The 12798-nt window shown below is 42.9% G+C and overlaps 1 protein-coding gene and 1 pseudogene across 5 annotated transcripts in view; one reads left to right on the top strand and one right to left on the bottom strand.

The window, feature by feature from the left end:
- SORCS3 (sortilin related VPS10 domain containing receptor 3) overlaps positions 1 to 12798 on the top strand; it is a 612586-nt gene that overhangs the window by 301769 nt on the left and 298019 nt on the right. The window lies entirely within an intron of this gene.
- LOC132593658 (magnesium transporter NIPA2 pseudogene) lies at positions 3443 to 4017 on the bottom strand (annotated as a pseudogene).

Below are 12798 nucleotides of genomic sequence, written 5' to 3'. Positions count from 1 at the left end.
GGCCACAACAGTGAGAGGCCCGCGTACCGCAAAAAAAAAAAAAAAAAAAATTCTGCTAGCGACTGCCCGTTGCCTTCAGGACTCAGGCCAAACTCATGGGATTAAAGCTACCCCCTCACCTGCAGCAGATGTTTCCTCCTGCCCCCTCTAACTTGTACTCTGCTACTCTTGTAGGATTCAGACACTCCACGTTCCCTTTCGCCTGTCCTGGCAGCTCCTGTGCTTGGGCTCATAGTGTCTTCTTCTCCCTGTGCTCTTTCTACTTACTTGAATTCTGACCATCTTCAGGGCCCCGTGCGGAGTCATCCCCTGCTAGAGACCTTTACCTGTCAACTCACCCAGTATTTCCTCCCACGTTGACTGGCGTTTTTCACTTTGTGTACCATCTTTTAATGTTTCTGACTATAGAAATTCGGTTAGATCTTTCAGGGTCTGGACTGAGTTTTCCCATTCTTGTACCCATCACAGTGCCTGGTGCAAGGTCTTGCATGCTCTCAGAGCACAGCATTCTCGTGGCTGCCTTGGAGGGAGACCGTAGTGCAGGTGTTGGAGGCATTTCCAGGGTGGCTGGATCCCGGCCATCTGTCGATGCTTCTCAGCCTTTCCCTGGGCACGGCCTGTGGAGGGCTAACTGAGCAAGAGGGCTTTTGCTTCAGCTTTTAGCCCAGCTTCCCGGACCTGCTTTCCGGGTCCAGATGGCACCTGAGCTTGGCTGCCCCGTCCTGGACTCTCCTTCTGCATTCAGCCTTCTGCTGGCTTCTCCTGTCACTGCAGCGGGACTAATGGCTTCTAGCTGTGATAGCTTATAATCTTTCCCCAGCATCCTCTGTCAGAATCCAGAGCCTAGCACCGTCTGCTGGGGGTGGGAGATGAGGAAGGGGAGGGGGACATTTGTGGTGGAGTTGATCACTCCCTCCCTGGTGCTTTCACAGCATTCCGTGTATCTCCTCTCCTAGTATAAATCTCCCTGCAGCTCAGCCATTCACGTCTCTGTCTCCCCCGCTAAACACTGAATCCCTCAGGGCCAGAACCATGCATTATCTGTCCAGGCTTCCTGGTGCCTAACACAGTGGGTGGCACTGGGTTGACATTCATTTCAACTGAGCTGAAATTAATAAGCCATTACTGAGTGAAAATAACCCAAGAAAGTGCCCAAAGCAGGTGAACCGTCTGAACTCCATCCATCACGTTCCTGCCGCTACTCTTCCGAACTTCCTTAAGGCTGTCCCATTGGGCCCACACGCTGGATGTATAGAGGACATTTTCTGTCCTCTGGGTGGAAGTACCACTGGGAAAGAGGGAGGTCAACGCAGGCCAAACTGTTTCTGAAGCTCCATGAAGTGACTACCCTCACCAAAACCTACTTAGAAAATTAATTTCCTGGTTGGTTGACACACTGACCCTGTTCCAAAAAGTGCAGAGAGATGCGAGCATAGTTCCACAACACTCGGAGATTAAAAGACCACATTTAAAATTCTTAAATTTGTTTTTATTGAAAAATGAAAAGAGAAATTGGGAGCTGGAATCCTTAATTGCTAGACTTATTGATCTATTTCATACCAGTTATTCTTTCTGGCTCTCTCCCCCGTGGGTCATGTAAAAACGCTGGGCTTTACACAACCCAGGGAAGAGCGGGAACATCTTTAACCTCATTTGGTGACGGTCTTCACTACACTTGGCCCTTGACAAGTGTCCGTCTGGTCCATTCAGCCATGGCTCCCTCTGAAGCCATCTCTACTCCCTCTGTTTTGGATGGCGCTGTGCATACTTTCCTGAGGGTTCTCAAGGCTACTGACTTCATTCACAGGCGATATATATATATATATATATATGTGTGTATATATATATATATACATATATATATGTGTATATATATATATATACATATATATATATATATATATATACAGTCGGTACTCACAGGCTCCCCCGTTTGAGTTTCTGCCACTCCGAATGCTGCTGATCAGGCTAAGAGAGCAACAGCTCTTCTTACTGTTATTGAATAAGAATTTAAGGATTTGGACTTTTCTCTTTTCAACCAGAGCACCAAACTTAGACAATCTGGCTAACTTTCCTGGACTGGTCTAGGCCTTGGAAAAACAAGCAAAGATGATTTTAGCATTGGCTTCCAAGTACAAGCCTCTTTCTCTTCTTGGTCAGGCTCTGAAACACAGTAACAAAAAGGCTGTGATGTGATTTCCCCTTTGGGGGAAAAGAGAGTCCAGTGCTTGGAAACCAAGCCCTGGCTGCTTGTCTAGGAAGGTTTATGTGGGGAAATGGGACTTAGCTTTTGTTACAGCCTGATGAATCTGGAGCACTGAGAAAGAAGACACAATGTTATGTCTTAATAGGTTATCCTGCTGTGTTAAATTCTCAATAAATCACCCTGCTGCAAGGACAGGGGTTGTCTTTTCTTTTTTAATGATAAAAACATCTTGTATTCATCAGAGAGGCAATGCTGAGATAGGATGAGAATGAAGGAGATCCAACTATAAAAGATCTGGACTGTGAAGGAGAGTCTGACCAATGTGGAGGGAATCTGACCAGTGGAATGGGTTGGAGCATTTCCTGAGGACTTCTAGGAGTCAGATACTATAGTTTTCTAGAGAAACTGTTGAAATATTCTGGAATACTAGAAAATTTCAGGAGTCCAGTGTCTATTGGAGAAACTGAATCTGTGATGAAAAGTCTTCCCACCAGGAAGTCACCAGGCCCAGAAGGCCTCACCAGTGAATTCTTCCAAATGTTTGGGGAAAAAATAACAGGAATCTTAGAGAAATTCTTCAGAGAATAGAAAAAGGCAGAAGTTTTTCCAGCTCATTATGAGGGCAGTGTAACCTAGATACCAAGACCTGAGAATGACATTAAAAGAAATAAAAATTACAGATTAATTCCCCTCACCAACATAGATGCAAACATCCTTAATAAAGTATTAACTAATTTGAACCAGCAAAATATAAAAAGGATAATATATCATACCCACGTTGGGCTTATTTCAGGAATGCAATGTGACTTTAATATTAAAAATGAAATGTAATTCGGGGCTTCCCTGGTGGCGCAGTGGTTGAGAATCTGCCTGCTAATGCAGGGGACACGGGTTCGAGCCCTGGTCTGGGAAGATCCCACATGCCGCGGCGCAACTAGGCCCGGAGCCACAACTACCGAGCTTGCGTGTCTGGAGCCTGTGCTCCGCAACAAGAGAGGCCGTGATAGTGACAGGCCCGTGCACTGCGATGAAGAGCGGCCCCCACTTGCCACAACTAGAGAAAGCCCTCGCACAGAAACGAAGACCCAACACAGCAAAAATAAATTAATTAATTAATAAACTACCCCCAACATCTTCTTAAAAAAAAAAAAAGAAATGTAATTCACCACAATTACATAATAAAGGAGAAGATCATATGATAATCTTAGTTGATGCAGAACAAATATTTGATAACACTCAGTACTCATTCATATCAATAACTCTTAGCCAACTGGAAAAGAGAACTTCCTTAATGTGATGAAATAAATATACAAAGATTAATATCAAGGATACAATGACCACAAGTGTTGCAAAGACCACAAAACCTGGATCTCCTAGCTTGTGAGACATTTCATTTAAAGTCTCAATCTCCTCTTCTTTTGGAGCATGAATAACCATAACTGTACATCCCAGAATACTTAGCAAACATTCAGTTTTTCCATGAAGGTTAAGTCTTTCATTTAGAAAGTATGAAGAAAGAATGGCACTCACTGGGACACTGAGTGCCCCTAACGGAGCCACTACAGTGGCTGGTGCAAAGGCACACGCAGCAAAGTTGGCCACCTTGCCAGCTCCCGTTGATAGCAGTCCAGCCCACCACAACCATTCTTCAAGATATGCATGGCCACCTTGGCCTGCTCTCATAGAGCCTTTTCTGGCAAGTCGCAGAAGGCCTTTTTTTTCCAAATGAAACTCCCTCGAATGAAAATGCTGGAACTCATAGCCAATCCCAAACCAATATGAAAGTCATATTTTCCACAGCCCTGGCTCATTTCGTTTGTTACTTTAAAGGCTCCTGTGAATCACATTGATCAAGAACAGAGAAACTGCTGGTGCTGGAGGCAGGATGACGCAGTCTTCAAATAGTTTGAAAACAGGATATCCATGGACACAGAGGCCAATCGGAATCTGCTTGGAAGTGCAGAGAAGTTCCTCCGCGCTATGTGGGGACAACAATGGACACCCAGAAGGACGTTCAACCCCCAAAGCAGCAGCCAATGATATACTTCGCCTCTGGCCGGCCCGCCGCACGCGCGGCCACTGCCTTCGTCGCCGTCCAGTGGGAAGTGCGAGCATCGGGGCTGCAGCCGTGCACGCCTCTTCCTCCATGGGGGAGCGCCCAGGGGAACCTGTCCCGGACGACATTCGGCCCCCACCGCCGCCACCAGGACCAAGGGGCACGGCCAATATATATTTTTTAAAAACCCACGGCAAACATCACACTTAATTGTGAAATTTTGAATGTTTTTCCCCTAAGATTGAGAATTGAATAGGATGCCCACTATCACCTCTTTTATTCAGCATTATAATGGAGGTTCTATCCAGTGGAAAAGACGAGAAAGAAGTCAAATGTATAAGGATTGAAGAGAGGGAAATGATAACGCAGTTGTCTATGTGGAAATGTAAACAGACCACTAGAATTAATAAGTGAATGTGGCAAGGTCACTGGATACAATATGTATGTGCATATATATATATACACACACCATATATCTATATTTTGTATATTTATATAAAATTCTATGTGATGATAAGCAAATAGAAAATAAAAAATATAAAAATGGTTCTGGGTATAATAGCATCAAATAATATCTGATAAATATGTAGGTAATAAGGTAATGAATAGAGTAGTACACAACGAGCAAGGCCTTGATACAGAAGACTATGGAACATTGCTGAGAGAGATTAAAGAAGGCCTGAATACACTGAAAATAAAACCATGTTTATGTGGCTAATTCTCTGCCAAACTCATCTATTAATTCAAAACAGGCCCAGTAAAAATTCTAGTGTACTTTTTCTGTGGAATTTGAGAAGCTGATTCTAAAATTTATAGAAAACTGTGATGGACCAAAAGTATATAAGACAATCTTGAAAAAAATAAAATAAGCTGAAGTAATTACACTACCAGATATCAAGACTTACTTAAAGCTGCAGTAATTAAGACAGTATGGTATTAGCACAAAGATAGAAAAATAGACCAGTGGAATGGAGCCCAGAAGTAGACAGATATATATATATATATATATATATATATATATATATATAGTTGCTTGATTTATAACAAAAGTAACATTGAAATGGTGTGATACAGAGGGTGTGCTTTTAAAAAAAATGTAACTTGGTTTACTGAATATCCTATTATTTTTTAAAAGAAGTTTGTTTAACTCCTATCTTACTTCTACACAAAACCATTCCTGAAGAATTACAGATATAAATGTGAAAGTTAAAGTCATGAAGCTCCCCAACAAAAACATAAGAGATTATCTTCATGCTTCTAGATAGGCAAATATTTCTTACTAGGCCACACAAAGTTTTGACCATAAAGGAAAATATTGATAAATTGAACTTTAAGTAACTAAATAACTTCTGTTCAGCAAAAGCATTATAAGAGTAAAAAGATAAGTCGCTTAATAAGAAAAGATGTTTGGGGCTTCCCTGGTGGCGCAGTGGTTGAGAGTCTGCCTGCCGATGCAGGGGACACGGGTTCATGCCCCGGTCCGGGAAGATCCCACATGCCGCAGAGCAGCTAGTCCCGTGAGCCATGGCTGCTGAGCCTGCGCGTCCGGAGCCTGTGCTCCACAATGGGAGAGGCCACAACAGTGAGAGGCCCACGTACTGCAAAAAAAAAAGGAAAAAAGAAAAGATGTTCGTAAGATATATGTTATAGAGGACTCATATCTGGAATATATAAAGAATGCCTATAAATCATTAAAACAAACTGATAACTTAATAGAAAAGTGGGCAAAGGACCTGAACTGACATTTCATCAAAGAAGATATCTAAATTTCCAATAAACATATGAAAACTTGATCAACTTTATTAGTCATCAGGAAATGCAGGATGAAACCACTCTGAGATGCCTCATGTAGCCAACATATTAGCTAAAATGAGAAATAGACAATACCAAATGTTGACAAGGACATAAAGTAACTAGAACTTTTCTACACTGCTGAGAGGGATGGAAACTGTTATAACCACCTTGAAAAACTGGCAACAGCTACTAAACCTGACCATATACGTAGCTTATGACCCATCGATTCTACTCTTAGGTATATATCATACAGAAATGCATGCATATGTGCACCACAGGGCATGTAAAGGAATGTTCATAGCAATAAAAGCCGCCATCTGGAAGCAACGCAAATGTCCATTAATAGAAAATGGGCCAATAAGTTATGGAATATTTATACCATGGAAAACTGTACAGCAAAGAGATTTTGTTGCTGTAAGCAAGCAACAAGATGGATTAATCTCATAGAATGTAGAGCCATACAAGCAAGTGCAGCTCCGTTGATATAACATTTAAAAATGGTCAAAAGAAATGAATGTTAATAGAAGAGAGGATAATGGTTACTTTTGGAAGAGAGTGGACACATGGTGGGTTTCTGAGTGGCTGCTAAATGTTCTTTATGTCAGAGGCACACTCACCTGTGAACTCTGTGTATGTTGGCTTCAGTATATTGTCTACATTAAATTATTTTGTAATGTTAAGGAGGCACCTTGATTTAAGAGGGGATTCATGGCTGCTCTATTCAGCAACACACAATTTTTTCAAAAAATTAACCACACATACATACACCCACCCAAAAGAAAAGTGTGTTTGCTCCATGCTGTGCTTTTTCTTTAGGCCAGTGAATCCTCATTCACGTTGGGGAAGCTGAGTAGCTTTGGCGACCCTTTCGGGGGCTATGGGAATAGGCTTTGACTTAGGTGGTTGCTGTTTCGTAGCGGTCTGGTGTGGTTTTTAAGAGCCCCCACGCTGGCTTCAGGCAGACCTGAATTCTAGGCTCTACTACTTATTAGCAGTGTTATTTTGAGTGAGTAGTTTGAGTCCTGAAAGCTTCAGTATCCTTATCTGTGAAATGGGAATAATATTAACGCTTATCCTCTAGGGTGTTGTTATCAAATGAGGTAGCCCATGAAAGTGCTTCGCACAATGGCTGGCATATAGCATGTGCTCAGGAAGTGACAGGTTTGACAGTGGGGACAACAACTTCTTGACATACTACTGGCTACGGAGGGGGCGGGGGGCTGTGTAAGATGCCCACAGGGGATTGAGAATGAAGAATCACAGACACAGGACTGCCAGGCTGGTTCCTTCTGCTCTCCTGTTCAGTCTCCCATCTCTTCCTTTGGGGCCCCCTGTCTGTGCTCCCCTTCCTCTCCTGTCTCACAGCAGCGCAGTGAATTCTAGCCGCATTGCTCCCTGCCTGAGTCACGTTGTCCCTCCCTTTCTGTCTGAATGGTATGTATGGTTGCAGTGGAACCAGTCTGGTTCTATTTTATCAGCAGAAACCAGAATCATTCGGTAAGTGCTTTGTTGTGGTCAGACCATCCCAGGGGGGTTGACTCGGAGAGAGGACACTCAGAACTCTTTGTAAACGCTGGGACCGTCTCCTGCTTGGAGGGAGGTGAGGCTGGCTGCAGGTCGGTAGCCTTACTGGCTCCACTGTTTCTCAGTTTCCCCTGGCAGGGAGCGCGCCCACGTCCTGGAATCACACAGCCCATTATCCTTCCCCCTCTCCTTCTGCGGGAGAACCAGTCGCATGTGGCCCAAGGGAGCAAAGGCATCAGAGCAGCTTCTCTTGATTTGGAGTTAATAGTTTTATGCCTCCTTGGTGGGATTTCTACATCCTAGAGAAATAGGGGCCCTCACTCCCTCTGAGCTTTCAGCCTGTCCCGCTGGTGTGGGGATAGGGAAGGCAGATGTAGAAGGAACAGGGATTGCGGGGAACGGGAGTCTACACTGAAGCCAAACTCACCTCTGGGGGTGGCAAGGTGGGGTTGTTTGCCGTGCCCGGCATGGGTGATGGAGAGAAGTGATGGCGGCTCATGTTCCAGAAAAAGCCATGGTGTGGCCTATTAAGATTAGCATTGATACCTAGTCTAATCTGCTACCCCCGTCCTCACAGCCACATCACTTTTTTTTCTTTTAACATCTTTATTGGAGTATAATTGCTTTACAATGGTGTGTTAGTTTCTGTTTTTATAACAAAGTGGATCAGCTATACATATAGATATATCCCCATATCCCCTCCCTCATGCGTCTCCCTCCCCCCCTCCCTATCCCACCCCTATAGGTGGTCACAAAGCACCCAGCTGATCTCCCTGTGCTATGCGGCTGCTTCCCACTAGCTAGCTGTTTTACATTCGGTAGTGTATATATGTCCATGCCACTCTCTCACTTCATCCCAGCTTCCCCTTCCCCCTCCCCGTGTCCTCAAGTCCATTCTCTACGTCTGAGTCTGTATTCCTGTCCTGCCCCTAGGTTCTTCAGAATCTTTTTTTTTTTTTTTTTTAGATTCCATATATATGTGTTAGCATACGGTATTTGCTTTTCTCTTTACAACACTTTTTCTTTTGCTCACATATAGAGAGTTCCCCTGCCCGGAGGGAGAATGTGGTTGACCAAGGAAGGGCTGTTGGAGAGAGGTGCACTTTGAAAAATAAAGGTTCTCTGGCAGAGGCCCGTGCCTGCTGTAGTTTATGCAGGTTGGGGAAATTTTTCCCTTCTCTGTGTGTGTTAGAAAGGACTGGTGCCCTTTAGAATGGTACTGTACTGGGACTGAGGCAGGCCCAGCAAACGCTGGGATTTAGAGAGAAGAGCTTCATTCTGTCTCCTCTCGAGGGAGGCTCAGCGAGTCCAGAAGCCCAAAGGATCTAGAACAGAGGTGCTGCTGTCCTTTCATGGACAGTGAGGCTGACCTGTGCGGTAACACATCAATCCCATCAACTCAGAGAGTTGTCCTCTCCATTTGCTTGCTCACCAAGACCCGTTTCCTGACCCAGCACTGCCTTTTACGGCCTTTAAAGACCTTGGGCATAAGTATTCAAAAAACAAAAGTACTTTTGTCTGGACACCAGAGCTGTTTTTGTCCTTGTAAAAATGAGTGAGAATGTTTAAAGGACTCCTTATAGAGAACTCCCCGCGAGACTGAGAATGGGCTTGGCCTTAAGGAACGAATAACACATAATTAAGCTGCGTGCTTTTCCCAAGTGTACCTTGTCCACCTCTCTGACCAGTTCAGGATACTGACCTCTGCCTGGCCCTGTCTTGAGTGCCTCTGGGTCCTGCTTACCTCCCCAGGGTTTAGCTGTGTTCCCCCTCAGCCTTTTAAGTCCATCCCCAGGGTTCTGCTGTGCTGGTAGAGGTCACAAAGGACAGCCTGCAAAACCCAGAAATCAGGGCTTTACCCAATCAGTGGGTCATTACCAATAAATTGTTACGTGGGTGCCTCACACAAGATAAAGAAATCAACCTCAAGGATCTGGGAAGCCAGACTTAGATATCATGTGGCATCCAGTTGGGCATGAAAAGTGTAGAGGCTGGGTGGGTGTGGAGGTGAATCTAGAGAACTGGGCAAGGGCAGCAGTGTGGAGGTCAGTGGAATGGAATGAGGAAATTCTCATGAGAGAAGTGGTACAGCTGGGAACAGGGTTGACATATGGATTCATTCACTTCACAGCACCTTCAGGGTGTCAGGCGGGTGTGGGGGTGGGGGTGGGACACAGTAGTTAAAGCCCTGCCCTCATGTTATTGACTTTCCACTTAGATATCTATCAGTGTCTTCCTTTTCTTTGATCCTGACATGCCTCCTGGGTCCAAAGGAAGGATCTTTTAATGAAAGAAACCTCGATTGGAAGAACACACAGGAAGTGAATGAAAATCAGATTTGCCTCTTAGGAGTTAACAAATGGGATAGACAACTCCATTATCCTAGCGTTGATTATTCATAGTTGTGTATCTATGCAAAGTATTTAATTATAGGCCACTCTTCTCCCTGTCCCATTTGCCACCACCCTCATTCCTCCCAGCCACCCACTAAATATTACTTACTTTGTCAAGGAAGGCAAATCCGTGCTAACAGTAGCCAAAGCTCATTCAAGCTAATATGTTGCAGAAAAGACCACCATCCAGGATAGAAAGAAAAAATAAATGCTTTGATTAGGTACCATTTGGGATTATCCACCGTTCCAGGTCTTCTCCATAGTATGAATAACGAAGCTTTAACAGTAAAAGCCAAGTTTTTTTTTTTCTTCCATGTTTAAAATATCAATATGTTCCTTGAGCATACATAATCCCTGCCCCACTCCAGAGGCAGAAAATTGAGAGTTGGCTTTATTAAAAATTGCAGTGTTCGCTTTGCCTTTAAATTGCTGTGTTTTCCACAGACACTATGTTTGTGTTTGGGTGTCAGTGGGGAGACACGGATGGTAGAAGGAGCTTTTTTGCTTACATGCCAGAGGAAAAGAAAAATAGTTTGGAAAGTAGTTCAAGCCTGGGAAGTCAGGCTTTTAGTTGGAATTGGCAGTTCAGGAAAATGATAGATGAGCTGAATTATTTTTCCCAGTAAGAAAGTGAAACATTTTAACAGAATAGGCATTCTCTTAGGGGTTCAAAGTATAGAGTATTAAGAAACGAAGTTAAGTATGACTTACACCTTCTACTTCTCAGGAAATGTGATGCTGTCTCTTGGAACTTCTTGTTACCTTCCATTAATATATTCTATTTTCCTTCCACATACGTATATAATAAAGAGAACCTTAAAGTAGTCGTCTGGCCTGGTCTAGGTTTTGGGTCTTTGTTCATTGCGGCTTTTTGAGTAGAAACAAGTGCATGCTTAAATTCGTGTTCCCTTTAAGAAAACCCACAGTATAACTATTTCAAATTGTAAAATAGGTGGGCTTTGAGATCCTGTGTATGGAGGAGGGAGGGGTGGAGCAAATAGTGAACTTACTGGTCAGTGCCTTGGTGTATTTCACTGTTCGTTCACAGATCATCAGCTACTTGGTGGAGAACCTAAAAGAGAGAAACTTTAAACTGCACATTGAATTATCAATTTGAAGTGAAATGGTAATGAGTCAGTGGAGGAATAAGATTCGATTTACATGTTTAATTTGTTTTTTTTTAATTTTAATTTTATATTGGACTAATAGTTGATTTATAATGTGTTAATTTCAGGCATACAGCAAAGTGATTCAGTTATACATATATCTATTCCTTTTCAAATTCTTTTCCCAATTAGGTTATTACAGAATATTGAGCAGAGTTCCCTGTGCTGTACAGTAGGTCCTTATCGGTTATCTATTTTATATATAGTAGTGTGTATATGTCAATTCCAAACTCCCTGTATACACAAGTTTAGTTTGTGTGCAGGTTTTGTTTAAGCTGCATGAGCCCACCTGTACAGTTGTCAGGTTAAGTCACAGAAAGCATCAATCTAAGATGCAGAGGTTGAAGCCAGGGCAATAAGAGAGAAGGTGAAGGTGGAGCAAATAAAGCGTAACAGTAAGCAGAGTAGAGAAACCAGGACTCCTCTGAGTTTCCCCACCTTTACACCTTTGTGCCCCTCTTTGCAACACTCTTCTGCTCTATTTCCTATCAACCTTCTACCCCATTCAAGGTCATTTTCAAAATGTCACCTTCTGAAATGAAGCCATGTGTGATCACTACCCACAGCCAATGAGATACTGCCTATTGCCTTTTTTGACCGCCCCCCCAGCCAAAATGCTAATTTTAGCGTAGTATACAATAGTAAGTTTGGGGGTTAGAAATATCAGATTTTTGTTCCTGCAGTGGTACCTCCTAGCTGTATGACCTTGTATGCTTCTTTACCTTGCTGGACCTTTCTCTGAAAACTGGTTAATAGAGTGTTAACTCATAGAGTCCTTGTGCAGGTTAAATGAAGGACCCATGAAAAAAAGTCTTAGCATACAGCTTGGCACATAGCAAGAGCAAGGAATATTAGCTATTATGATTGTGATTATGATTTTAAAGCTGTTTTTATAGATCTGGTTTAGTTACAAAAATGTTTTATAAATTGGTTTTGGAGAAAACCTGCTGGAAACTTCCATTTGGAATAGAAGGGCTAGTTTCAGTGCTTGGGGAAAAGCAATATTTTCCTTCAGCTCAGACTGGAGAAGTGCTGTCTTGGAAGAAAAGGGGGCTTGGGAGGTTTATGTTCTTACTTCAGAACTCCAGCATCAGCATCTCCAGAGCATGTAGCATGGGGTGTGAATGGTCTACCAAGATTTCCAGGTGATTCTTATATAAAGTTGAAATCCACAGACTTATATGTAAATACTGTTCTCTCAGTGATCTCATAAGTAAAAGGCTGGGTCTTAAATATAAATGATTTCAGCAAAGTGATTGTGTAACAGGAGTATCTGAAGTTGAATGTGTTTTTGAAGAAAGCCTACATTTTCGACCTTGTAGTCTATAGAGGAATAGTTATTCCTATACAGAGCCCTTTGGGCATCTATAGTGGGCACCAGCAGTATTTCCATTTTCTCGTTATCTTTACTATTTACAGGTAATTTCCTTCTTTCTCTTCACTAATGCTACTTACTGTATTGCATGTTCCCTATGAAATGTCTCGCGTATAACAGGCCAAGTTCACACTACTTAGGACTGAATGCCCTCTGCAAGATGATAAATTTCTTGACAGTAGAAACCATATTGCTCAATTCCCAGTCTCAGAGGCACCTTTCACACTGCCTTGCATGGTGTGAGACTCAATTAAATAAATAACTGATCGATCAGTTTTACCTAG

This window comes from Globicephala melas, chromosome 16 (assembly GCF_963455315.2).
Source record: "Globicephala melas chromosome 16, mGloMel1.2, whole genome shotgun sequence".
In the NCBI taxonomy this organism is placed as follows: domain Eukaryota; kingdom Metazoa; phylum Chordata; class Mammalia; order Artiodactyla; family Delphinidae; genus Globicephala; species Globicephala melas.
Note: the sequence above shows the minus strand (reverse complement) of the source record. Positions and strands in the feature narration are given on the sequence as shown.